At 44.8% G+C, this 27,032-nt stretch overlaps 1 long non-coding RNA gene across 1 annotated transcript; it reads left to right on the top strand.

Annotated features, from left to right (window-relative positions):
• Nucleotides 1–22,596: 22,596 nt before the first annotated feature.
• Nucleotides 22,597–26,594, top strand: LOC135543936 (uncharacterized). Its single transcript, XR_010456268.1, has 3 exons — nucleotides 22,597–22,746; nucleotides 24,686–24,777; nucleotides 26,496–26,594. It is a non-coding gene; the product is annotated as an uncharacterized LOC135543936 (long non-coding RNA).
• Nucleotides 26,595–27,032: the final 438 nt, after the last annotated feature.

The following is a 27,032-nucleotide window of genomic DNA, read 5'->3' as shown; positions in this document are numbered from 1 at the left end:
TGCTGACTTCCATTAAGCAAATATCTGATCGACTTACCCCGGCAACAGTTTCCGTCCCAGTACCTCAGGTTCACGTACCCATGGCAGTTAACCCCCTGGCTGAACCTCGTCTTCCACCTCCCCAACGGTTCTCAGGTGATCCAAGTGCTTGTAAAGGCTTTCTCACTCAATGTTCTCTCTCCTTTGAGCTGCAACCCTCGTCGTTTCCCACCGACCGGTCTAAGATCGCATATATCATCACCCTGCTGTCAGGAAAAGCCCTGGCCTGGGCTACTGCTGTGTGGGATGCCCATAGTTCCTGCTGTGCCAGCTACTCTGCCTTTGCTGAGGAATTCAAACGAGTGTTTCAAGGCCCAAGCAGTGGTTCTGACTCAGCCAAACAGCTCCTGACTCTCCATCAAGGTTGGCGCAGCGTGACGGACTATGCCATCCAGTTCCGCACGGTGGCAGCAGCGAGTGGCTGGAACAACGAGGCGCTCACGGTGTGCTTTCTGAAAGGCCTTTCCGACACTATCCAAGATGAACTGGCCACTCGGGAACCACCGGACAATCTCGAGTCCCTGATCAAGTTGGCCTCACGCATTGACCAGCGTCTGAGAGAGAGAACTCAACCGTAGACCTCTAGCTCCTATCAGTCCCAGCTCCGAGTCCCCACCTTTATCATCGCTGGCTCCACCGGAACCCATGCAGATTGGACGCATCTCCCAGGCTGAGAGAGACCGCCGGATGAGGGAGCGACGCTGTCTATATTGCGGCAAACCGGGCCATTTCCGTTCCACGTGTCCCGGGCTCCAGGGAAACGCTCTGTCCCGTACAGACCGGGGGGAACTGTAACGGAAACATAACCTCCTCCCATCCGTCCAACTTCCGTCTGCTCATTCCAGTCACCCTCTCCTGGGACAACCACAAGCTTCACCTTCAAGCCTTGGTAGACTCTGGAGCCGCAGGTAACTTCATGGATGGTGTCTGGGCGAAGGAGAATGGCGTTCCCTCTGAACCTCTAAGTGACCCCATGAGGGTTACTACATTGGATGGAAGCCCTTTGGGATCTGGACTTGTCACTCATGTCACTACCTCCTTGAGACTTTCAGTTTCACAACACCAGGAATTGATGAACTTTCATTTGATCTCCTGTTCCGAGTTCCCTCTCGTCCTTGGATACCCCTGGCTTCACAGCCATAACCCTCACATCGACTGGTCTGTGGGCACTATCAAGCAGTGGGGTCCTACGTGCCAAGCTACTTGTATTTTCCAGAATTCCCCGAGTTCTACTCCCGAGTCTTTAGAATCCATCGACCTGACCCGAGTTCCCGAGTGTTACCATGACCTCAAACTGGTGTTTAGCAAACAGAGGGCCACCATGCTACCACCCCATAGATCTTACGATTGCCCCATCGACCTGTTTCCGGGCACTTGCCCCCCAGGGGTCGGATCTTTTCCCTATCTCCACCCGAACGAGCTGCTATGGATACCTACATCAAGGACTCTCTGGAAGCAGGCCTCATGCGTCCATCAACCTCCCCGGCGGGAGCAGGGTTTTTCTTTGTGGCCAAGAAAGATGGTGGATTACGTCCTTGCATCGACTACCGGGGACTCAATGACATAACCGTCCGTAACCGTTACCCGCTACCCCTTATGGCCACAGCCTTCGAGCTGCTCCAGGAAGCAGTTGTTTTCACTAAGCTTGACCTGCGGAACGCATACCATCTTGTGCGGATCAGACCTGGTGACGAGTGGAAGACCGCTTTCAACACGCCTACTGGTCACTATGAATACTTGGTGATGCCCTTCGGCCTGACCAACGCCCCAGCGGTGTTCCAAGCGCTCATAAACGATGTGCTTAGGGATATGCTTAACATATTTGTGTTCGTTTACTTGGATGACATCCTCATCTTTTCGAGCTCCCTTCAAGAACACACTAAGCATGTCAGACAAGTACTCAAACGCCTCCTGGACAGCCATCTGTACGTTAAGCCGGAAAAATGTGAATTCCATTCATCCCGAGTACAATTCCTGGGATTTGTAGTGGAACCCGGTCGAGTCCAAATGGACCCTAGGAAGGTAGGGGCGGTAGCGGATTGGCCCACCCCAAATCCGTTAAGGATGTTCAGCGTTTCCTGGGCTTCACAAACTTTTACCGCAAGTTCATCAAGAACTTCAGTTTGGTGGCAGCTCCTCTCTCAGCTTTAACCAAAGGTGGCAATGCAAGGTTTTTGTGGGGAAGAGAAGCTGAGACGGCCTTCCAAGGACTCAAGCAGCGCGTCCTCTCTGCTCCCATCCTGATACTACCGACTACGGATGAACCATTTGTGGTGGAGGTAGACGCATCAGAGGTTGGTGTTGGAGCTGTCCTGTCTCAGAGGGGTGAAGACAAGAAGCTTCATCCATGCGCTTTCTTCTCACACCGGCTTACCCCGACTGAGAGGAACTACGATGTGGGGGATCGTGAACTCCTAGCGGTTAAGATGGCATTGAAGGAATGGAGACACTGGCTCGAGGGGGCTTCTCACCCGTTTCAAGTGCTTACGGACCACAAAAATCTGGAGTATATCCAGCAGGCGAAGCGATTGAACTCTAGACAAGCTAGATGGTCTCTTTTCTTCAATCGATTCCAGTTTATCCTCACCTATCGGCCCGGGTCGAAGAATCTCAAACCGGATGCCCTGTCCCGAGTCTACGCTCCTGCCATTCGAGATGACACGGACATGCCTGTCCTTCCTGCTGCTAAGATTGTGGCTCCGATCTCGTGGCAAGTTGAGGATACCGTGAGACGTGCTCAAGCTAGCGAACCGGACCCTAAAGGAGGCCCTGCCAATCGGTTGTTTGTCCCCAAGGCAGTGAGGACTCAGGTCCTTCTGTGGGGGCACTCCTCTCGCCTCACCTGTCATCCGGGCGTAGGTCGCACCTTGGAGTTCATCCAGCGTAAGTTCTGGTGGCCTACCATAAGAGAAGACGTTGCCACTTTCGTCAATGCCTGTCCCGTGTGCTGCCAGGGCAAATCTTCTCACCTCCGCCCTCAAGGACTCCTTCACCCTTTACCTGTTCCCCACAGACCCTGGTCCCATATCTCATTGGACTTTATTACTGGACTTCCTCCATCCCATGGCAATACTACTATCCTAGTCATAATCGACAGGTTTTCAAAGGCGGCCAGGTTCGTCCCTCTGACTAAGTTACCTTCTGCCAAGGAAACGGCTGAGTTGGTAATTAATCATGTGTTCCGAGTCTTCGGCATTCCTCAAGATGTGGTTTCTGACAGAGGTCCCCAGTTCGCCTCAAGGTTTTGGAAGGCCTTCTGCCAACTCATGGGGGCTTCTGCCAGTCTATCTTCAGGGTACCATCCGGAGTCCAACGGCCAAACAGAGAGGATGAATCAAGAGCTGGAAACCACCCTCCGATGTATGACTCGTGACAACCCGTCCACATGGTCATCCTTTATTGTTTGGGCCGAATACGCGCACAACACCTTGCGCTCCTCCTCCACTGGTATGTCCCCGCACGAGTGTCAGTTTGGCTATGCTCCTCCATTGTTCCCGGACCAGGAGGCAGAAGTCAGAGTGCCTTCAGCCTTGAGGTTCGTCAGACGCTGTCGGCTTATGTGGAGGAAGACCCGTCTTAATCTGATTCGTTCCTCACAGAGGTATCAACAACAAGCCAACAGACGTCGCCGTCCCGGGCCTACCCTGCGCCCCGGCCAGAGAGTCTGGCTTTCCACAAGAGACTTACCTCTACGGGTGGAGTCTCGCAAGCTGTCCCAAAAATACATCGGTCCCTTCAAGGTTGCCAGGAGAGTTAACCCAGTTTCTTATCGCCTACACTTACCCAGATCCCTTAAGATTAATCCCACATTTCATGTGTCATTGTTAAAACCTGTTGTTTTTTCTCCCCTTGTCCCGGCAGACAGACCTCCCCTCCGCCTCGTGTCATTGGAGGCCAGCCGGCTTATACCGTCCACCGGATACTGGATTCCCGCCGGGTGCAGCGGTCCTGGCAGTATCTGGTGGACTGGGAAGGCTACGGTCCTGAGGAGCGCTCCTGGGTTCCTGCCAAAGACATCCTGGACCCTGACCTCATTCGTCAGTTCAGGGTCCTCCACCCTGAGAGAGCTGGTAGGAACGTCAGGAGCCGTTCCTAGGGGGGATTCTGTCAGGATTTGGCCAGGGTTGTTCCGGGTTTTTGTCAGTAGATGTCCCCATTGTGCTTTTTGTCCCTGTGTTTTTCCCTTGATCCCCATTATTGTTTGCACCTGTGTCTCGTTTTCCCCTGATTGTATTTAAACCCTTTGTTTCCCTCAGTTCTGTGCTCTGTGTTTGTATGTTGGCACCTGCCCTAGTGTTCTGTGTGCTCTTGTCGATTCCGGGTGAAGTTCTTGTGGTATTCTGTTTTTTTGTTTTTTGTTTATTTTTGGTGAGTTTCTTTTGAGGTCTTTTTGTGTTTTTTCCCTACCACCTTTTGGATTTGCCATTTTTGTTTTTTAGGATTTTTCTTTATTAAATACACCGTCTTAAGTACTGCTGTGTCTGCCTCATCTTCTGGGTTCTGCTGTCTATTCGTGGCTCAGTTGGTTAAGTGACTGTTTCTCACTCCGGAGACCCAGGTTCGTAACCGGGTCCTGACAGAAACACAGAGCCAAAAATGAACCCAGAGGCAGCCAGTTCCCAGGACCTTTTTGCCATGCTGTCCCACCACCAGGAGACTGTCCAACGCCACGAAGCCGCCCTGGTTCAGCAAGAGGCCTTAATGGCTAGACATTCTCATCTTCTGTCGGAGATGCTGACTTCCATTAAGCAAATATCTGATCGTCTTACCCCGGCAACAGTTCCCGTCCCAGTACCTCAGATTCACGTACCCATGGCAGTTAACCCCCTGGCTGAACCTCGTCTTCCACCTCCCCAACGGTTCTCAGGTGATCCAAGTGCTTGTAAAGGGTTTCTCACCCAATGTTCTCTCTCCTTTGAGCTACAACCCTCGTCGTTTCCCAACGACCGGTCTAAGATCGCTTATATCATCACCCTGCTGTCAGAAAAAGCCCTGGCCTGGGCTACTGCTGTGTGGGATGCCCATAGTTCCTGCTGTGCCAGCTACTCTGCCTTTGCTGAGGAATTCAAACGAGTGTTTCAAGGCCCAAGCAGTGGTTCTGACTCAGCCAAACAGCTCCTGACTCTCCACCAAGGTTGGCGCAGCGTGACGGACTATGCCATCCAGTTCCGCACGGTGGCAGCAGCAAGTGGCTGGAACAACGAGCGCTCACGGTGTGCTTTCTGAAAGGCCTTTCCGACACTATCCAAGATGAACTGGCCACTCGGGAACCACCGGACAATCTCGAGTCCCTGATCAAGTTGGCCTCACGCATTGACCAGCGTCTGAGAGAGAGAGAACTCAACCGTAGACCTCTAGTACAGACCGGGGGAACTGTAACGGGAAACATAACCTCCTCCCATCCGTCCAACTCCCGTCTGCTCATTCCAGTCACCCTCTCCTGGGACAACCACAAGCTTCACCTTCAAGCCTTGGTAGACTCTGGAGCCGCAGGTAACTTCATGGATGGTGTCTGGGCGAAGGAGAATGGCGTTCCCTCTGAACCTCTAAGTGAACCCATGAGGGTCACTACATTGGATGGAAGCCCTTTGGGATCTGGACTTGTCACTCATGTCACGACCTCCTTGCGACTTTCAGTTTCACAACACCAGGAATTGATGAACTTTCATTTGATCTCCTGTTCCGAGTTCCCTCTCGTCCTTGGATACCCCTGGCTTCACAGCCATAACCCTCACATCGACTGGTCTGTGGGCACTATCAAGCAGTGGGGTCCTACGTGCCAAGCTACTTGTATTTTCCAGAATTCCCAGAGTTCTACTCCCGAGTCTTTAGAATCCATCGACCTGACCCGAGTTCCCGAGTGTTACCATGACCTCAAACTGGTGTTTAGCAAACAGAGGGCCACCATGCTACCACCCCATAGACCTTACGATTGCCCCATCGACCTGTTTCCGGGCACTTGCCCCCCAGGGGTCGGATCTTTTCCCTATCTCCACCCGAACGAGCTGCTATGGATACCTATATCAAGGACGCTCTGGAAGCAGGCCTCATGCGTCCATCCACCTCCCCGGCGGGAGCAGGGTTTTCTTTGTGGCCAAGAAAGACGGTGGATTACGTCCTTGCATCGACTACCGGGGACTCAATGCCATAACCGTCCGTAACCGTTACCCGCTACCCCTTATGGCCACAGCCTTCGAGCTGCTCCAGGAAGCAGTTGTTTTCACTAAGCTTGACCTGCGGAACGCATACCATCTTGTGCGGATCAGACCTAGTGATGAGTGGAAGACCGCTTTCAACACGCCTACTGGTCACTATGAATACTTGGTGATGCCCTTCGGCCTGACCAACGCCCAGCGGTGTTCCAAGCGCTCATAAACGATGTGCTTAGGGATATGCTTAACATATTTGTGTTCGTTTACTTGGATGACATCCTCATCTTTTCGAGCTCCCTTCAAGAACACACTAAGCATGTCAGACAAGTACTCAAACGCCTCCTGGACAGCCATCTGTACGTTAAGCCGGAAAAATGTGAATTCCATTCATCCCGAGTACAATTCCTGGGATTTGTAGTGGAACCCGGTCGAGTCCAAATGGACCCCAGGAAGGTAGGGGCGGTGGCGGATTGGCCCACCCCAAATCCGTTAAGGAAGTTCAGCGTTTCCTGGGCTTCACAAACTTTTACCGCAAGTTCATCAAGAACTTCAGCTTGGTGGCAGCCCCTCTCAGCTTTAACCAAGGGTGGCAATGCAAGGTTTTTGTGGGGAAGAGAAGCTGAGACGGCCTTCCAAGGACTCAAGCAGCGCGTTCTCTCTGCTCCCATCCTGATACTACCGACTACGGATGAACCATTTGTGGTGGAGGTAGACGCATCAGAGGTTGGTGTTGGAGCTGTCCTGTCTCAGAGGGTGAAGACAAGAAGCTTCATCCGTGCGCTTTCTTCTCACACCGGCTTACCCCGACTGAGAGGAACTACGATGTGGGGGATCGTGAACTCCTAGCGGTTAAGATGGCATTGAAGGAATGGAGACACTGGCTCGAGGGCTTCTCACCCGTTTCAAGTGCTTACGGACCACAAAAATCTGGAGTATATCCAGCAGGCGAAGCGGTTGAACTCTAGACAAGCTAGATGGTCTCTTTTCTTCAATCGATTCCAGTTTATCCTCACCTATCGGCCCGGGTCGAAGAATCTCAAACCGGATGCCCTGTCCGAGTCTACGCTCCTGCCATTCGAGATGACACGGACATGCCTGTCCTTCCTGCTGCTAAGATTGTGGCTCCGATCTCGTGGCAAGTTGAGGATACCGTGAGACGTGCTCAAGCTAGCGAACCGGACCCGAAAGGAGGTCCTGCCAATCGGTTGTTTGTCCCCAAGGCAGTGAGGACTCAGGTCCTTCTGTGGGGGCACTCCTCTCGCCTCACCTGTCATCCGGGCGTAGGTCGCACCTTGGAGTTCATCCAGCGTAAGTTCTGGTGGCCTACCATAAGAGAAGACGTTGCCACTTTCGTCAATGCCTGTCCCGTGTGCTGCCAGGGCAAATCTTCTCACCTCCACCCTCAAGGACTCCTTCACCCTTTACCTGTTCCCCACAGACCCTGGTCCCATATCTCATTGGACTATATTACTGGACTTCCTCCATCCCATGGCAATACTACTATCCTAGTCATAATCGACAGGTTTTCAAAGGCGGCCAGGTTCGTCCCTCTGACTAAGTTACCTTCTGCCAAGGAAACGGCTGAGTTGGTAATTAATCATGTGTTCCGAGTCTTCGGCATTCCTCAAGATATGGTTTCTGACAGAGGTCCCCAGTTCGCCTCAAGGTTTTGGAAGGCCTTCTACCAACTCACGGGGGCTTCTGCCAGTCTATCTTCAGGGTACCATCCGGAGTCCAACGGCGAAACAGAGAGGATGAATCAAGAGCTGGAAACCACCCTCCGATGTATGACTCGTGACAACCCGTCCACATGGTCATCCTTTATTGTTTGGGCCGAATACGCGCACAACACCTTGCGCTCCTCCTCCACTGGTATGTCCCCGCACAAGTGTCAGTTTGGCTATGCTCCTCCATTGTTCCCGGACCAGGAGGCAGAAGTCAGAGTGCCTTCAGCCTTGAAGTTCGTCAGACGCTGTCGGCTTATGTGGAGGAAGACCCGTCTTAATCTTATGCGTTCCTCACAGAGGTACCAACAACAAGCCAACAGACGTCGCCGTCCCGGGCCTACCCTGCGCCCCGGCCAGAGAGTCTGGCTCTCCACAAGAGACTTACCTCTACGGGTGGAGTCTCCCAAGCTGTCCCAAAAATACATCGGTCCCTTCAAGGTTGCCAGGAGAGTTAACCCAGTTTCTTATCGCCTACACTTACCCAGATCCCTTAAGATTAATCCCACATTTCACATTTCATTGTTAAAACCTGTTGTTTTTTCTCCCCTTGTCCCGGCAGACAGACCTCCCCCTCCGCCTCGTGTCATTGGGGGCCAGCCGGCTTATACCGTCCATCGGATACTGGATTCCCGCCGGGTGCAGCGGTCCTGGCAGTATCTGGTGGACTGGGAAGGCTACGGTCCCGAGGAGCGCTCCTGGGTTCCTGCCAAAGACATCCTGGACCCTGACCTCATTCGTCAGTTCAGGGCCCTCCACCCTGAGAGCTGGTAGGAACGTCAGGAGCCGTTCCTAGGGGGGGGGGGATTCTGTCAGGATTTGGCCAGGGTTGTTCCGGGTTTTGGTCACTAGATGCCCCCATTGTGCTTTTTGACCTCATGTTTTTTCCCTTGTTCCCCATTATTATTTGCACCTGTGCCTCGTTTTTCCCTGATTGTATGTAAACCCTTAGTTTCCCTCAGTTCTGTGTTTGTATGTTAGCACCCAGCCTAGTGTTCTGTGTATTCTTGTCGATTCCGGTGGATGCTCTTGTGGAATTCTGTTTTTGTTTTGTAGATGTCCCCATAGTGCTTTTTGTCCCTGTGTTTTTCCCTTGATCCCCATTATTGTTTGCACCTGTGTCTCGTTTTCCCCTGATTGTATTTAAACCCTTTGTTTCCCTCAGTTCTGTGCTCTGTGTTTGTATGTTGGCACCTGCCCTAGTGTTCTGTGTGCTCTTGTCGATTCCGGGTGAAGTTCTTGTGGTATTCTGTTTTTTGTTTTTTGTTTATTTTTGGTGAGTTTCTTTTGAGGTCTTTTTGTGTTTTTTCCCTACCACCTTTTGGATTTGCCATTTTTTTTTTTAGGATTTTCTTTATTAAATACACCGTCTTAAGTACTGCTGTGTCTGCCTCATCTTCTGGGTTCTGCTGTCTATTCGTGGCTCAGTTGGTTAAGTGACTGTTTCTCACTCCGGAGACCCAGGTTCAAACCGGGTCCTGACAATTTCCCTTTGCTTCACCAATTATGTTAATAAAAAAGTTTGCCTTGGCCTGTCTGATTTCTTTCATCACCTTATTTCTCAACATGGTAAACCTACGTCTGTCATGCTCTAATTTAGATTTTAGGGCTATTTTTAGAGCATAATCTCGTTCTTTCATCAATTTCAATATTTCTCCATTTAGCCAAGAAAGAGTGCTCTCTTTTGGCCAGGTTTGGATTTGATTTTCTTTAGGAAGCCATTTATTGTAGTCTGGATTGTGGATAGAAAAACCTGACTATCAGTTTCCACGTCTGTATAGGACAAGAGATCATTCCAGTTCATTCCCTTAATTGCTTTTTCAAAATAGTTTAATTCATTCTTAGGCATTCTGAGTTGATCCGGCTTTCTAACAGTAGAGACGTTAAACCTGCTCTTAGACAGCTTTCTGGCTATAAGTGTCAGATTATGATCAGACAGCCCAGTAACTGTCAGGATTTGGCCAGGGTTGTTCCGGGTTTTGGTCACTAGATGCCCTCATTGTGCTTTTTGACCTCATGTTTTTTCCCTTGTTCCCCATTATTATTTGCACCTGTGCCTCGTTTACCCTGATTGTATTTAAACCCTTAGTTTCCCTCAGTTCTGTGCTCTGTGTTTGTATGTTAGCACCCAGCCCTAGTGTTCTGTGTATTCTTGTCGATTCCGGTGGATGCTCTTGTGGAATTCTGTTTTTGTTTTTGAGTATCTCTTGAGGCTTTTTTGTGCTATTCCTACCACCTTTTGGATTTGCCATTTTTTGTATTGAAGGACTTCTCCTTTTTACTTTATTAAATACACCGTCTTAAGTACTGCTGTGTCTGCCTCATCTTCTGGGTTCTGCTGACTATTCGTGGCTCAGTTGGTTAAGTGACTGTTTCTCACTCCGGAGACCCAGGTTCGTAACCGGGTCCTGACAGTAACCATATTGAATGATTTAGTCACTCTCTCTGGTTTATTACTGAACACCAAATCAATCTGTGTTTTAGAGCAACAAGTCACCCTGGTTGGCCCTTTAACTAGCTGTGTAAGGTCAAAGGTATTAGTGATCCTTTTGAGGGTTTTCCTACAACACTTGTCTTCATAATTAATGTTAAAATCTCCCATTAAGATGACCTCTTTCCCAAAATCACATTCCCTAAGCATGGTATTAAACTGAAATTTGAAATTTGAATCTGAAATTTGAAATTAGAAGAGATAAAACTCAGCAGCTGTAACAAGGGCCAGTTTGGAAAGTGTAGGAAATTGAATAGGAGTCTATGGGAGCTTTTGGGGTATATAAAGGTCTGTAGCATAAAAAGTAAAAGTAGTATCAGGAGGAAAAGTTATAGCTGGAAGTAGCATGTAACCCTGGACTGAATACAGTTTAACTTGTGATAATAGTTTAATCAGTTTTTAAAGTAGATAAGGAGCGCAGGAAGTGGGTGGAAGGGGAACACAAATATTAAGTATGCAGAATAACAAGAGTGGTCTTGCTTTCTGCGATATATGGAGACAGACTACTGACATACAACTGGATAAATGTTTTGTGGAGGCAGTCCCACTCTTCTTATAAAGCCTCCATCTTCAGCATCTCAATTTTCATCTTTTCAGTTGTTTGACCAGAGGAAGACTAAAAATCAAACAAAGGGCCTCCGTCACAAGGTTATAAGGTATTCTACAGAACAATTGTTTAAAGATGTTATTAAACAATGCAAACACACTGACCAACATATGAGGCAGGACTTGGTTGTCCTAAGGAGAGAGTCTGATCCCTTGTCCTAAAGGGAGAAACAAAGAGAACATTCAGGCTGTCAGCCAACAGATCATTGGTTACAGAAGTGATTCCCAAGTGATTCCCAACCACAAGGTGAACCGGCCTGCCCTTTTTATAGTTTATGCACAAATCTATGATACAGACAAACAGGTCAGATAACCATTCGTTTCTCCACAATATTCAAAACACAAACAATCAAGATGGATTTAAGGCCTGCCTAATAACACATGTAAAACATGCGTGAGTGTCAAGGCTTTCGTCTGATTGAGAACCATATCAGGCCAGACATAGAAATAGACAAACAAGACATCCAACATAGAATGCCCACTCAGATCACACCCTGACCAACCGAAACATACAAAGTAAACTATGGTCAGGGTGTGACAGTGAGCCGTTTGACAGTGAGCCGGTGTGACAGTCTGCGTGGGTCGATTTGTGTTCACTGACCCTGTTGCAGGAATTAAATTGCTCTATGTATAACTCCCAATTAAAATTAAACACTCTTTCAATTCATAAGGATTTGTAAGACCCTTATTTTATAGTAATGGACAGTGTAACGGCGTTCTTCGTTTGTTGAATGAGAGTCGGACCGAAATGCAGCGTGTTGGTTACTCATGTTTTTTAATGAAACAAATGAATCGTGGTACATGAAATAACTGATATAAATAAATAACAACAAAACGGAACGTGAAACCTAATTACAGCCTATCTGGTGAAACTACACAGAGACAGGAACAATCACCCACGAAATACAAAGTGAAACCCAGGCTACCTAAATACGGTTCCCAATCAGAGACAACGAGAATCACCTGACTGATTGAGAACTGCCTCAGGCAGCCAAACCTATGCAACACCCCTACTCAGCCGCAATCCCAATAACTAAAAAACCCCACTACGAAATACAACAATATAAACCCATGTCACACCCTGGCCTGACCAACTAATAAACGAAAACACAAAATACTAAGACCAAGGCGTGACAGACAGAGCCCTGTCTTAAAGTCAAACAGCAGATTTTATTCACGAGATTACTACTCCTTACACATTTTACCACAGGTTATAAACTTAAAATGACGTCATTAATTCCAGTACCAACCCGTGCCATCTCCGTTCTAATACAAAGGCTGCATGGTTCTCACATCGTCTCTCCCTATTAAGATAATATACGACCGAGCCAAGGACATGCTTCTGAAGATAAGCCTTCTGGTGATTTAGTTAATCAATTTCTACCAAGGAACAGACAGTCATTGTTCTAATTCTTGATTATATTTACACACATTATATTCAGTACTATCATTAAAAAGAAAATTCATACATATATAGTAACATAATATTATTCTGATTAGTACATATACAGTAACATAATAGTATTCTGATTAGTCAGTCCTGATTGAAATGTATACATAATTAGTCATCTTTGATTAAAATTCCCTTAACAGACCCGTAGTCAGTAATGTCCAAGTGCAACAGCACTACTTGTGTGAAGAACAGATATTTTCCATGAACTGCCATGCATGCTTATTACCTGTGTCATAGGTTTAGTATGAATGGGTCTGACACGGGTTAAACCAACTTCAAATATAAAGGGTAAAACTCTAGTTCTTGGTGTGAAATGGGTACAAGTAATTGCATGGGGCGAGGCTCACACTATTATGCCTTCTATTTTTTGGGCCAAACGCCTTTTAATTTGGCTGTTTGGTGTAGCTGCAGCTAACATGTACTATGATGTGCTACTTCTATAGTGATGTTAAAACAGAAAACATAACTTGATATAGTTCAGCGTCATTGTTGTAAAATAGCGACGTAATACTGCGGTTTAACTTCTGCCATCCATCTTGTTAAGCCCCCGTAAAGTATTGCCTGTAAGTACAAATAGTTCATCTTTTAGTATTTTCTGTCGGTTATAGTTTTTAACCAACTCAATGACATGTATTCCCTCGCTTGCCTAGCCTGCCTGTTAAGAGCTGTTTTGCAGCTAGCTTCTCTCTATATGTGATTTATCCTCACACTTATTTTATCTTACATGTTATATAGATAGTAATCCTGTTTAGAACAATATTTAAGCAGGATACATACGTTTTCTATGTACAGTGTTGGTCAAGTACTGTATTGTTCACTATGTGTCACGTCCTGACCCTAGTTCCTTTTTTATGTCTCTATTTTTGTTTGGTCAGGGCGTGAGTTGGGGTGGGCATTCTATGTTTTCTATTTCTGTGTTTGGCCTGGTGTGGTTCCCAATCAGTGGCAGCAGTCTATCGTTGTCTCTGATTGAGAAACAAACTTCGGTAGCCTGTTCCCACCAGTGTTTGTGGGTAGTTTTCTGTTTTGTGTGAGTAACAGACAGAACTGTTGCGTTTTGTTCCACTTTTGTTTTTGTTTCAGTGTTCAGGTTATAATAAGCATCATGAACACAGCCTCTTTCCATCAGGGGTAGCCCTTCTCTTGCAGATTAAAATCATGCTTAACTTGTTGCGACGAGCAATCCCGTATCCGGGAGTGTAATTATAGCCTCAAGCTCATTACCATAACGCAATGTTAACTATTCATGAAAATCGCAAATGAAATGAAATAAATATATTGGCTCACAAGCTTAGCCTTTTGTTAACAACACTGTCATCTCAGATTTTCAAAAAATGCATTTCAACCATAGCTACACAAGCATTTTTGTAAGAGTATTGATAGCTAGCATAGCATTAAGCCTAGCATTCAGCAGGCAACATTTTCACAAAAACAAGAAAAGTTTGGCTAAGAAAAAAAAACGAAAATTCAATCATTACAAAGCAAACTTTTTCCAAATTAACTCCATAATATCGACAGAAACATGGCAAACGTTGTTTAGAATCAATCCTCAATTTGTTTTTCACATATCTATTCGATGATAAATCACTCGTTGCAGTTTGGCTTCTCCTCTCTTCAAAATGGAAAATGCACGCACCTGGAGATTACGCGATAGTTTCGACGGAGGACACCGAGCGGACACCTGGTAAATGTAGTCTCTTATGGTCAATCTTCCAATGATATGCCTACAAATACGTCACAATGCTGCAAACACCTTGGGGAAACGACAGAAAGTGCAGGCTCATTCCTTGCGCATTCACAGCTATATAAGGAGACATTGGAACACAGCGCCTCAAATCTGGCTCACTTCCTGTATGAAATTTCATCTTGGTTTCGCCTGTAGCATTACTTCTGGGGCACTCACAGACAATATCTTTGCAGTTTTGGAAACGTCAGAGTGTTTTCTTTTCAAAGCTGTCAATTATATGCATAGTCGAGCATCTTTTCGTGCCAAAATATCTTGTTTAAAACGGGAACGTTTTTCATCCAAAAATGAAATACTGCCCCCAGAGTTTCAAGAGGTTAACCATATACACTTGTAAGACAACTTCATTATTCATAATTTTTGTCTAAACTAATATAATTATTGCTAATATTAAACTAATATTTCATGACTAGGGTGCCGATTGCATTTTTTTGCTCGTCATTACTGCGAGCCATCTTGACACTCAAAAGCCGGAACAGCTGCAGGTCACTTGTGAGGCTAATGTTAGCGCAGCCCTAAATCCCTCTTTAAATTCAACGCAAACCTTCAAACGGGTATGTGATGAGATATTACATAAACTCTTTATTTTTTATTGACATTTTTAAGTTGATTAGTTGGACTAATCGGGTGAAAAAGCCTGTTTCTTCACACAACATATTTCCCCCTTTCAAGATCACTTCGTAGCCTTCGCTCCCCACCCAACATTTAAAAAAAGACCCGACAGAGCTCATTGCCTTCTTGAATTATGCAGAGATGGGCATCATGAGGGTCTCGTCATTAATTTAGTTGGAAAGAGGATTAATTGTGCTTTACATTGATATTGATATTACAGTTGATCTGGAAGTATTACGTTTTTTTGGGCGCAAAAATAAGGTCAATTGTACGGACCAAGGCGATGTACAAAAGTGAGTGAGTTTACGTTACTATCTAGCACTTTGCAGTATATGTATTGCAGACTTGTCACATAATCCATATCAAACAGCCAACAGAGTCTGGTGCTTTGGTCGGGTCAGAAATTTAATTTTCTCCCCAAAATAATTGTATTGTTGTTTCTACTGAAACCAAAAAATGATGATGAATCAAGCAATACGTACCATCTATCATCATCTACAGTAACCACAGTTGGTTCCTGTACCTCTTGCTTAGGGATCTCGACATCTACCACTTCGGTTATGGCATCATCCTCATCCTAATCAGTGAGCCATCAAAACGTTAACTGACAGTTGGGTAACCAATGTAAGCTGGCTAGCCTAACTTTAACCACCACTGTCAGACAACTGGCGACCTGCTATGGAAACGATTAGCATGCCTTTTGCGTCTGTTACATTGGTAGCTAGATAATAAATCAATTGAAAATAATAACTCGCAAAATACAACTAGGTAGCTACTGCTTGTGTAAACCAGCTAAATTCCAGCTGTGTCACTTAACTTAGTCCTTAGCTAACATTAGCTAGCTATGTTGCTAAAGACAGGCTGGGACCAAGAAGGAGATGGTCCCACATGGCGCCTCATTTGCACTGAGTTATCACATGAAATCCACCGATTATCAAAACAAATTCAATTCGAAATATGAACAACATTAATATCTTACTATTTATTTACCTTGGTTGTCCTTGGTCAACGTTGGCTTTCACTGCGCTTCTGTTCTCGATGTCGTTCAACAACGTGAACAAGTGAACATCTTTTTTTTGTTGCTGAATAACGTTATTACAATTTCCTGCACGTGGGTATTTCACAACACTTTCTACAATGTCCAGCTGGATATACATTTTAACTCTGAAAGTGCATGCCCAAATCCAATACTGTTTACACCTGACCAAGGGATTTTTAATTGAACATGGATCATGTGCTAAGTTATATATTGTCTGCAAACAAACAGTAGAAAAAGAAAAAAGAAGGTTACCAGAAGGCTTCTTAACAACTTCTACCCCCAAACCATGAGACTGCTATTAACATGCATTGAAGAGAATATTCGAAGCTTTCCAGTGGCCAATGTCCTTCATAATTGTGTATGTGCTGTTCTCTCCTCTGTGTCCAGGCTGCATTCAGACTCTGGACACTCTGGACTGCAAGCCCATGTAGAGCAAGTGAAGGGCTTAGGAGACGCACACCCTTCTGGTCAACCTTTGGCCTGCAGACTCAAAATATTTGATGTCTGTCTGGAAAGCTTTTGTTCTCCTATTTCCAACAATGTGGATGTATTCCTGCTGCTACTGAAAAAGTTCATTAATAATCATAGTAGAATGGAACTGAATGTGATAGGCTAAGTAATACTATGTTGCATTCGAATTATCACTTAGTATCGGTCTCTAAATCTGCATGTTTCCTTCCAGGATTTGTCAAAACAAGAGGAGGCATCCTCAGACTCCCTCTTGCACCATTCGGAAGGTTTTCAATGTTTAGCCATTCTCGGGTTCCACTTACAGTCCTTCATCGGTAGGTTAATGAATTTGACATACTTAGAAAGTTTGGGATGATGCCATTTTTAGAAAGTTGTTCACAATCAGGGGCTGCATCACCCAAAAGGGCTTCCAAAAATCACTTTTTTGTCGTTTTTTTTACACTAGGATGGCATGCTTATATGATGATTAAATAGTTGGGCTGGTGATAGACCTGCCAAGGTAAAAAAACAAACATAAATTTGACTTCCTTTAATAGCGGTCACCCACAGAAAGTCAATGATCTTTCACCAACCCACTCCCAAACTAAGCATAACAACAAGGTATTTGTGACGGTTTTCATGCGGTGAAAGAGAGTCGGACCAAAATGCAGCGTGTAGATTGCGATCCATGTTTAATGAACAAACGTAAACACGAATCAATACAAATACTACAAAACAAATAACGTAATGAATGTAAGGAAAACCGAAACAGCCTATACTAGTGTAAACTAACACAGAGACAGGAACAAGGACACTAAGGACAATCACCCACGAAACACACAAAGAATATGGCTGCCTAACTATGGTTCCCAATCAGAGACAACGATAATCACCTGACTCTGATTGAGAACCGCCTCAGGCAGCCATAGACTAACGCTAGACATCCCACAAAACCCCAAGACAAAAACACACCACAATAACCCATGTCACACCCTGGCCTGACCGAATAAATGAAGAATAAACATAATATATTTCGACCAGGGCGTGACAGAACCCCCCCTAAGGTGCGGACTCCCGGACGCACATCAAAACAATAGGGAGGGTCCGGGTGGGCGTCTGTCCATGGTGGCGGCTCCGGCTCCGGCGCGGGACGTGGAACCCACTCTATAAATGTCTTAGTCCCCTCTCCTCGCGTCCTAGGATAGTCCACCTTCGCCGCCGACCATGGCCTAGTAGTCCCCACCCAGAACCCCACTGGACTGAGGGGCAGCTCGGGACTGAGGGGCAGCTCGGGACAGAGGGGCAGCTCGGGACAGAGGGGCAGCTCGGGACAGAGGGGCAGCTCGGGACAGAGGGGCAGCTCGGGACAGAGGGGCAGCTCGGGACAGAAGGGCAGCTCGGGGCAGAGACAGCTCGGGACTGAGAGGAAGCCCGGCACTGAGAGGAAGCCCAGCACTGAGAGGAAGCTCAGCACTGAGAGGAAGCCCAGCACTGAGAGGATGCTCAGCCAGGTATTTGGATCCGGCAGATCCTGGCTGGTTGACAGTTCTGGCAGATCCTGGCTGACTGGCAGATCTGGAAGAGTCTGGTTGACTGGCAGATCTGGAAGAGTCTGGCTGACTGGCAGATCTGGAAGAGTCTGGCTGACTGGCAGATCTGGAAGAGTCTGGCTGACTGGCAGATCTGGAAGAGTCTGGCTGACTGGCAGATCTGGAAGAGTCTGGCTGACTGGCAGATCTGGAAGAGTCTGGTTGACTGGCAGATCTGGAAGAAACTGGTTGACTGGCAGATCTGGAGGTGTCTGGCAGACTGGCAGATCTGGAGGAGTCTGCTGACTGGCGGATCTGTAAGAGTCTGGCTGACTGGCAGATCTGGAAGAGTCTGGTTGACTGGAAGATCTGGAAGAGTCTGGCTGACTGGCAGATCTGTAAGAGTCTGGCTGACTGGCAGATCTGGAAGAGTCTGGCTGACTGGCGGATCTGGAAGAGTCTGGCTGACTGGCAGATCTGGAAGTGTCTGGCTCACTGGTGGATCTGGCTGCTCCATGTAGACTGACAGCTCTGGCTGCTCCATGTAGACTGACAGCTCTGGCTGCTCCATGCAGACTGACATCTCTGGCTGCTCCATGCAGACTGACAGCTCCGGCTGTTCCATGAAGACTGACAGCTCTGGCTGCTCCATGTAGACTGACAGCTCTGGCTGCTCCATGTAGACTGACAGCTCTGGCTGATCCATGCAGACTGGCAGCTCTGGCTGCTTCATGCAGACTGGCAGCTCTGGCTGCTTCATTCAGGCTGGTATCTCTGGCTGCTCCATGCAGGCTGGCAGCTCTGGCTGCTCCACGCAGGCTGGCAGCTCTGGCTGCGCTGAACAGGCAAAGTGCACAGTAGGTCTGATGCGTGGTGTTGGCACTGGTGGTACTGAGCCGAGGACACGCACAGGAAGCCTGGTGCGGGGAGCTGCCACCGGAGGGCTGGGGTGTGGAGGTGTTACTGGGTAGACCGGACCGTGCAGGCGCACTGGAGCACCGAGCCTGCCCAACCTTACCTGGTTGAATACTCCCGGTCGCTCTGCCAGTGCGGCAAGGTGGAATTGCCCGCACTGGGCTATGCAGGCGAAACGGGGATACCGAGCGTAAGGCTGGTGCCATGTAAGCTGGCCCAAGGAGACGCGCTGGGTACCAGATGCGTAGAGCCGGTTTCATGGCATTGGGCTCGACGCTCAATCTAGCCCGGCCTATACGAGGAGCTGGAATATACCGCACCGGGCTATGCACCCGCACTGGGGACACCGTGCGCACCACTGCATAACACGGTGCCTGCCCGGTCTCTCTAGCCCCCCGGTAAGCACAGGGAGTTTGCACAGGTCTCCTACCTGGCGTAGCCCTACTCCCTGTGAGCCCCCACCCAAGAAATTTTTGGGGCTGACTCTCGGGTTTCCTAGCCAACCCTGTTCCCTCATATCGCCGGCTCCTCTCTCCGGCTGCCTCTGCTCTCCTCGCTGCCTCCACCTGTTCCCATGGAAGGCGATCCCTTTCCGCTAGGATCTCCTCCCATGTGTAGCAACCCTTGCCATCCAATATATCATCACATGTCCAATCCTCATTGCAAAGGTGGAGCAAAGGTTATTACAAAGGTGGAGCAGGGTATGGTGAGCAGGTCTTTCCAGGCTGAAGAGAATGTGGTTTAAGGGCAAGTTAATGTTTTGTTACCAAAATCTGGGTCTCAGTGGGTTGAGTCTGGGGCGTATCGTGGGTTTAATTAAATTTCTGAAAAAAATATTTGGGTTTCTATTATCATATTCTATTGATCTCATTTGTTAATTTCTTTGTTATAATATTGCAGACTTGCACAGGGGCTACACTTTAATATGATTGAGGATGGCATTGCACAGAGGTTAAGGACCTTGACAAGAATGATGAAAAGCCTGAGAATGGTGAGAGGTGTATTGTGATTGTTACAGTTGTTGATAAACACAGAATTCTGGGCAATTTTGACACTGAAAAAGCCACCGGCTTTGTTTACCCATTCACTCTGAGGACATTTTTAGCTCTTTTTAGCTTTTTGCTGTTTTAACTGTGTTTAAAGGGGTGCTTTTAATAATCAAGCTTTTGGGATATTTAATAGATTATTTACTAGATAGCTTAAAGGGGCTCTACAACATTTAGTTTGCTTTGCAACCCATCCTGACCAGTGTTTCCCACAGGGATTTAGGTTATGTTTCATTATGGAAGGGCATCATGGCGTGACTGGGGAGTCTTGTTTCAGAAAAATTAAGTAAAAGCTGATACAAATACTGATACAAGTACTGTTTTTAGACCTGCAACTATTTTCATAATCAATCTGTCAGTTCTTACTTTGATTACTACATTTGTTGGAATTTTAAAAAGCCTATTTTGCTGACTGAATATAGGCTGTGCTTTTTAAAATCGGAAAATGTTTACAGCGCAGATAGCAGCAACAGACAAACTCAAACTCAGTTATTTTGTGACAACTTCCATTAAATTGTATTTCCACGTGAGACTGGAGCAGTGTCCGCTCAGGACGATTTGGGACCCTAAGTGAGATTTGATTTCGGTGCCACTCCTATTGAAGTTGATGGTCATACTTCCTGGGACACTCAAGTCTTCTCATAAAACTAACATTTGTCTCACTTCTCATTATTGAAGGTCTGCAACAAAGCCCTGAGGAGGTTCAAGAGGAGAAAGGGTTTCCAAACTGGGTCAAGAGGTTGGTGGTTATGAATGAATCCAAGTTCTCGCACAACCAAAAGGAATAGCCAGTGGTGTCAAGTACTTAAGTAAAATACTTTAAAGAAGTACTTAATTCGTTTTTTGGGGTATCTTTACTTTACTTTACTATTTATATTTTTTCCAATTTGTACTTTTACTTCATTACATTCCTAAAGAAAATAATGTACTTTTTACACCATACATTGTCCCTGACACCCAAAAGTACTCGTTTTGACAAGAAAATGGTCCAATTCACTCACCTATCAAGAGAACATCCCTGGTCATCCCTACTGCCTCTGATCTGGCGGACTCACTAAACACATATGCCCCTGGCTATCCATCAATAAAAATAATAAAATAATTGTGCCGTCTGATTGACTTAATATAAGGAATTAGAAATGGTTTATACTTTTACTTGATACTTAAGTACATTTTAGCTCATCCTCCGTGTATAACACCCATCCTGAGAGTCACGTTCTGTTAAAGGACCCCAAAGCACACACATCCCTGGGTCGCTCTGCTTTTCAGTTCGCTGCAGCTAGGGACTGGAACAAGCTGCAACAAACACTCAAACTGGACAGTTTTATCTCAATCTCTTCATTCAAAGAGTCAATCATGAACTCTTACTGACAGTTGTGGCTGCTTTGCAGGATGTGTTGTTGTCTCTACCTTCTTTGACCTTTGTGCTGTTGTCTTTGCCCAATAATATTTGTAGCCTGTTTTGTGCTGCTACCATGTTGTGCTGCTGATATGTTGTGTTGCTACCATGTTGTTGTCATGTTGTGTTGCTACTACGCTGTTTTGTCATGTGTTTCTGCCATGCTATGTTGTTGTCTTAGGTCTCTCTTTATGTAGTGTTGTGTTGTCTCTCTTGTCGTGATATGTGTTTGTCATATATATATTTTTTTATCCCAGCCCCAGTCCCCGCAGGTGGCCTTTTTTGTCTTTTGGTAGACCGTCTGTAACGGTTCTCGTCTGTCGAAGGAGAAGCGGACCAAAATGCAGCGTGGTGGTTATTCATGTTCTTCAATGTAAAGGAACTCAACATGAAATAACTAACAATACAAAACAACAAACAGACTGTAAAAACCTATACAGCCTGGTGACAACAAACACAGAGACAGGAACAATCACCCACGAAATACTCAAAGAATATGGCTGCCTAAATATGGTTCCCAATCAGAGACAACGATAAACACCTGCCTCTGATTGAGAACCACTCCAGACAGCCATAGACTATGCTAGATACCCCCACTAAGCCACACACCCAACACCTAACAACACCCCAAGACAAAACACACCACAATAAACCCATGTCACAGCCCGGCCTGACCAAATAAATAAAGACAAACACAATATACTACGACACCATCATTGTAAATAAGAATTTGTTCTTAATTAACTGACTTGCCTAGTTAAGTAAAGGTAAAAAATATATATACATTTTTTGTTCCATTGACTTTTGATACTTAAGTATAATTTTAAACAAATAAATTTAGACTTTTACTCAAGTAATATTTTACTGGGTGAATTTCACTTTTACTTGAGTCATTTTCTATTAAAGAATCTTTACTTTTACTCAAGTATGACAATTGAGTACTTTTTCCACCACTGGGTATAGCATTATCCATTTTGAGATTAACATTCATTATCTGGGCTTGGGAACTGATAGGTCATTTGTTGATATATTTCACTTATGGTAATCATTTGCCTCTTTAAAGTACTCCTCTTCATTTTCTTTAAAAAAAAAACAACCTTTTTAAAGTACTCCTCAGTACTGATATGGATAAAAAATAAGGGTTTACCCATTTCATATACTGAATTATTTGATAAATACACATTGTCAGTGGTTTCCAAGGATCATGTTTCAACATTATACAACTCTACCCATCAGACCTTAGCTTGTGTCATATGTGACATTACGCTAGTTCCCATGGATTTACTGATCCCCTGCCATTTCAAGGTGTGACTAACCACTGGCCAAGTCTCTGTCACAAAATAACGATATGGACTTGTTCCTATATTTCAGTACAATCCTGGAAGGGGTTGGGGCCAACATGGAGAAGAAAGGGTTGGGCGTTTGGGGATGATGGAGGACAAACACAACAGACGGCACCCAGTACTTAAAATGGTGGAAAACCGTTCACAGGAAACCTTAACCCCTATCATCAGACGAAACGGTTCCTATACTCTGAATGACTGCTGGTGAGCATATTTCAGGTCTCTGAATAGGCTGGGCTAGAATCACCAGACAAGTCAACCACACAAAGAACTTTGTGGAACCCCACACAGGATGTCTCACACGACACATTGAAAGAGATTGGAAAGAAATTAAAGACAGTTCATCACAGTGGCTTTTTTTGAACCTATCTGAGTTATAACTGAAACCTTTCCATTTTCATTTAATGTGAGTAGGATACTTACAGATGAGTTGTTTGTTGCACAGAGCCTAAAAAGGGACATTGAATTCAAAATATGTTTAGATCTTTATATAAATTGTGATTGCATTTATGAAAACTTGCCAAACACTTGCCGGCTACTTTGCTGAGTCAATTTAAATAGCGGTCAATACCAGCCGTTTAAATAAACGCAACCCCTGCAAGCTCTATTTTGCCAAAAACAACAGAATCTAAACTTGTCATTTATATCAACCAATACGATGTCTTTGGAACTATGATCCTACAGCAAATGAATGAAACACATTCTTTTGACAGGGTTATAAGCATGTTTTGTTGCTAACAGTGTTTCTTGGGTCACTCCACATAAAGTGGAAGTGTATTTTCCCATTTTTCTACATTGAAGTGTATTTTCCCATTTTCCTACTGTGTTTCCCTTTACTTGAAGCTGCTTGCTTATGAGTACATGAACATTGTACATTATAATTATTTTGAACAACATTTCACTTACATTACACCTTTGAAGCCAGGGAAATAAACCCCAAATCCCCTTTCAAAGGTTATACTCTTATGTGTTTCACTTTACATTAAGTTGCTTGCTCCTGGGTATGCACATTATAGTTACTTGCATTTCTAATGTAAGTACATTGCTCTTACATTTTATTCAGTACATCCTTTACGCCAAATAATATGGAAATAAGATAACTGAAGCTGTAGTCAATGATATGGTTTGCATTGTTACAAGAGCTGACGAAGTCCTAGACTAGCCCATTTTGGTGGTAGTGACTTATGTAGTTACATGTGACAAGGTTACATTAATTAATGGTGCTACACAGGAGACTGCAAAAGTGGAATTAGAGAACATGTTAGTTACATTTGGAACAATACATCTTGAAATTACATATAGAAAAATAATGAGTAATTACACATGTGGAATAACCTCAGACAAGCTGAATTGTAATTGTATCCTTATTCCACTTGTGTAATAACCTACATTGCTAAACCCTTAAAGCAGTGTAATTACATAGTATTTATATAGTAATTACATGTAACTACTATGATATAAATTCATGTATTTCTGTTTAGATACATATTAATAAATGTACACTTAATGCAAAGTGTTACCTTATTTTCTTTTCAGAGTCGTTCAAACAAAATACTAAGTTGTTCAAACGAGTTACTAAGTCGTTTGAACAAAATAAGTCCATGAGTCAAATTTTCTTGGGCTTCAGCGCTTCCGTAGAGTTTCTGGTATAAAACTTTTTGAAATATTTTATAATTTTTAAACAAATACAATATTATTTACTTATTTTTGTCCTCCATCCACTTTCATGGGATTTCCTCTGCATTCTAAAGGTCAACTTGTGACATAATCAATGTAATGATAGCTAGCTAGCTAGCTTGACTTGTGGGTTTAGTTAGCTAACTAGCTAATGAAATTTGAGTAACGTTAGCTAGCTTGCTCATTCATGCTGTCTGCAACTAGCTAGCTAAATTGATTTAAATTGTAGATTGAACAGACGTGGCTATCATTCTTTCTACTTTTTAATACATATTTAGATTAGTTAGATTATCTTGAGCAATGTCATCATCACAGTCTTTCTGCATGTGTTTGTGAACATTGACAACAGATCAGAACACAAGCAGAACACACATCATTTATATGATGATGATTCTGTGATAATAAAAATGTTTTCTAATCTGTGGAAATAGACACATTTATATACAAAATCTCTTTTTCTCCTTAGCTGTTATCCATTCCAGACTGTTTCTTGGAGTAGTCAACGACTGTCAAGGACCTTATCGACCTTTGCAATTCTGCTCTAGGCCTAAATCCTCAGTGAGTAATCACAACATATCACCTCACACTTCACACTGTAGTAATGAACAGTAATTTACCCCAATAATCAACAAATAACATAACTTCCCGAATAACAACGCATACAGTAGCCTACACGCACATACACGCACACAGCCAACCCTTAAATCTGAACATCTTTCGGTGGCTGTCAACATTTAGTGTCCCTTCCCTCAAACTATTATACTAATCAGAATATTCACAATAATTGTAGTATTATCATTGACAACAGATAAGAGCACAGGCAGACCACACACATAATTGATTTTATTATGGAATGACAACGTTTTCAAATACCGTCTATAGTCAAGTTTACAGTGCATTCTGAAAGTATTCAGACCCTGAATATTTCCACATTTTTTAACGTTACAGCCTTATTCTAAAATGGATTAAATAACAACAATTCTTCATCAATCTACACACAATACCGCATAATGACAAAGCAAAAACTGATGTTTAGAAAATGTCGAAAATATATATTACAAGCAAAAAATCTAAATAACTTATTTGCATGAGTATTCAGACCCTTCGATGTGAAACTCAAAATTGAGCTCACGTGCATCCTGTTCCCATTGGTCATCCTTGAGATGTTTCAACAAGTAGATCATGACAGTCATGATCAAGGGAAAGACGAAGGGAGTAAGAGAGATCCTTGATGAAAACCTGCTCCAGACTGGGGCGAAGGTTCTCCTTCCAACAGGACAATGACTCTAAGCACACAACCAAGACAATGCCTGAGTGGCATTAGGACAAGTCTCTGAATGTCCTTGAGTGGCCCAGACAGAGCCCAGACTTGAACCCGATCGAACACCTCTTGAGAGACCTGAAAATAGCTGTGCAGCAATGCTCCCCATCCAACCTGACAGATCTTCAGAGGACCTGTAGTGGAGAATGGGAAACTCCCTAAATACAGGTGTGCCAAGCTTGTAGCGTCATACCCAAGAAGACTCAAGGCTGTATTTGCTGCCAAAGGTGCTTCAAACAAAGTACTGAGTAAATGGTCTGAATACTTATATAAATCTGAAATTTCAGTTATTATTATTTTTTAATTAGTAAAGATTTCTAAAAAACAGGTTTCACTTTGTCATTATGGGGTATTGTGTGTAAATTGATGATTATGGAAAAACTATTTAATCCATTTTAGAATAAGGCTGTAATGTAACAAAATGCGTAAAAAGACAAGGGGTCGGAATACTTTCCGAACACACCGTATTTACACTTCTCTCTCTCTCTCTCTCCACTATCACAAACTTTAAAGTGCTAAATAAAGCCCTGCAACTTTACTTAATGTAAAACTACCATCTAGTTATGTTATAATAACACACAGCAAGAGGGAAGAGAATGTCATAATGCATGAACATATGAACAGATTGCATGACTCTAAACCACATAATTCTGCTAATGAAATGTGGTGGGAGAAAAATATCTGCATTGTCGCCATTCCCTCCCCTTCCTCTGCCACCCCCACCTCTACAGCCCACAACCCCTGCTGGCCATTTATTAACATAGTCTTCTGTGTAGGGCGTGAAAGAGCTCAGCAACACTTTGTCACAAATATATATGTCAAGGGGTGTGTATGTGTGTTGTCAAGGGGCGTGTTTTTTGTGTGTTTGTGTGTGTGTGTGATGGGGGGGTGGGTGTCCTCACTATGTTCAGTCAATTACAGAACTAACTGTTCTCTCATATCATATTCATTCCAGGAGGATAAGCCAATTATCCCATCTAAAGGACGGGTGTGCCTCCTCCAACCCCAAATAAGCAATATTCTCTGAATGCCAAGAAAGAGAAGTAGCTTTTAACATGAGACTAATAATTGCTCCAGGGGCCAAACTCAAAAAATGGAATTGCCAAGTAGAGAAAAAAAAAACGCTTGAGAGAGAAAGCTGATTAACAAATTACTTTCACTGGATTGTTTTTGAGAATGGGGTTTTGATGTAAATGGGAAGTAAATGAAAAGTTGGGAAGCAAGAGAGGGAGCGAGAAAGAGTAAAAGAGTGTGTGTGCGCACGTGCATGCATGCGTGTTTGTGCGTGTGCATTCATGTGTGTGTTTTCACACTATTGTCTGAGTGTTTGACTGAAATCGGTGTGTCCCTAAAAGTCATGTGTGAGTTATATGTCTTTGATCTTCCCCAATTATGCAGTTATTAGTGAGACTCCCACCAGCCTTCACAGTCCACAACACTGTCTAGTTTCAGTCAGTCTCAGGAAACCACCAGACTACCGCCACGCAACTGC

The sequence above is a fragment of the Oncorhynchus masou genome, chromosome 8, assembly GCF_036934945.1.
Source record: "Oncorhynchus masou masou isolate Uvic2021 chromosome 8, UVic_Omas_1.1, whole genome shotgun sequence".
Lineage (NCBI taxonomy): Eukaryota > Metazoa > Chordata > Actinopteri > Salmoniformes > Salmonidae > Oncorhynchus > Oncorhynchus masou.
The sequence above is the reverse complement of the archived record's forward strand: the minus strand, read 5'-3'. Positions and strand labels throughout refer to the sequence as shown.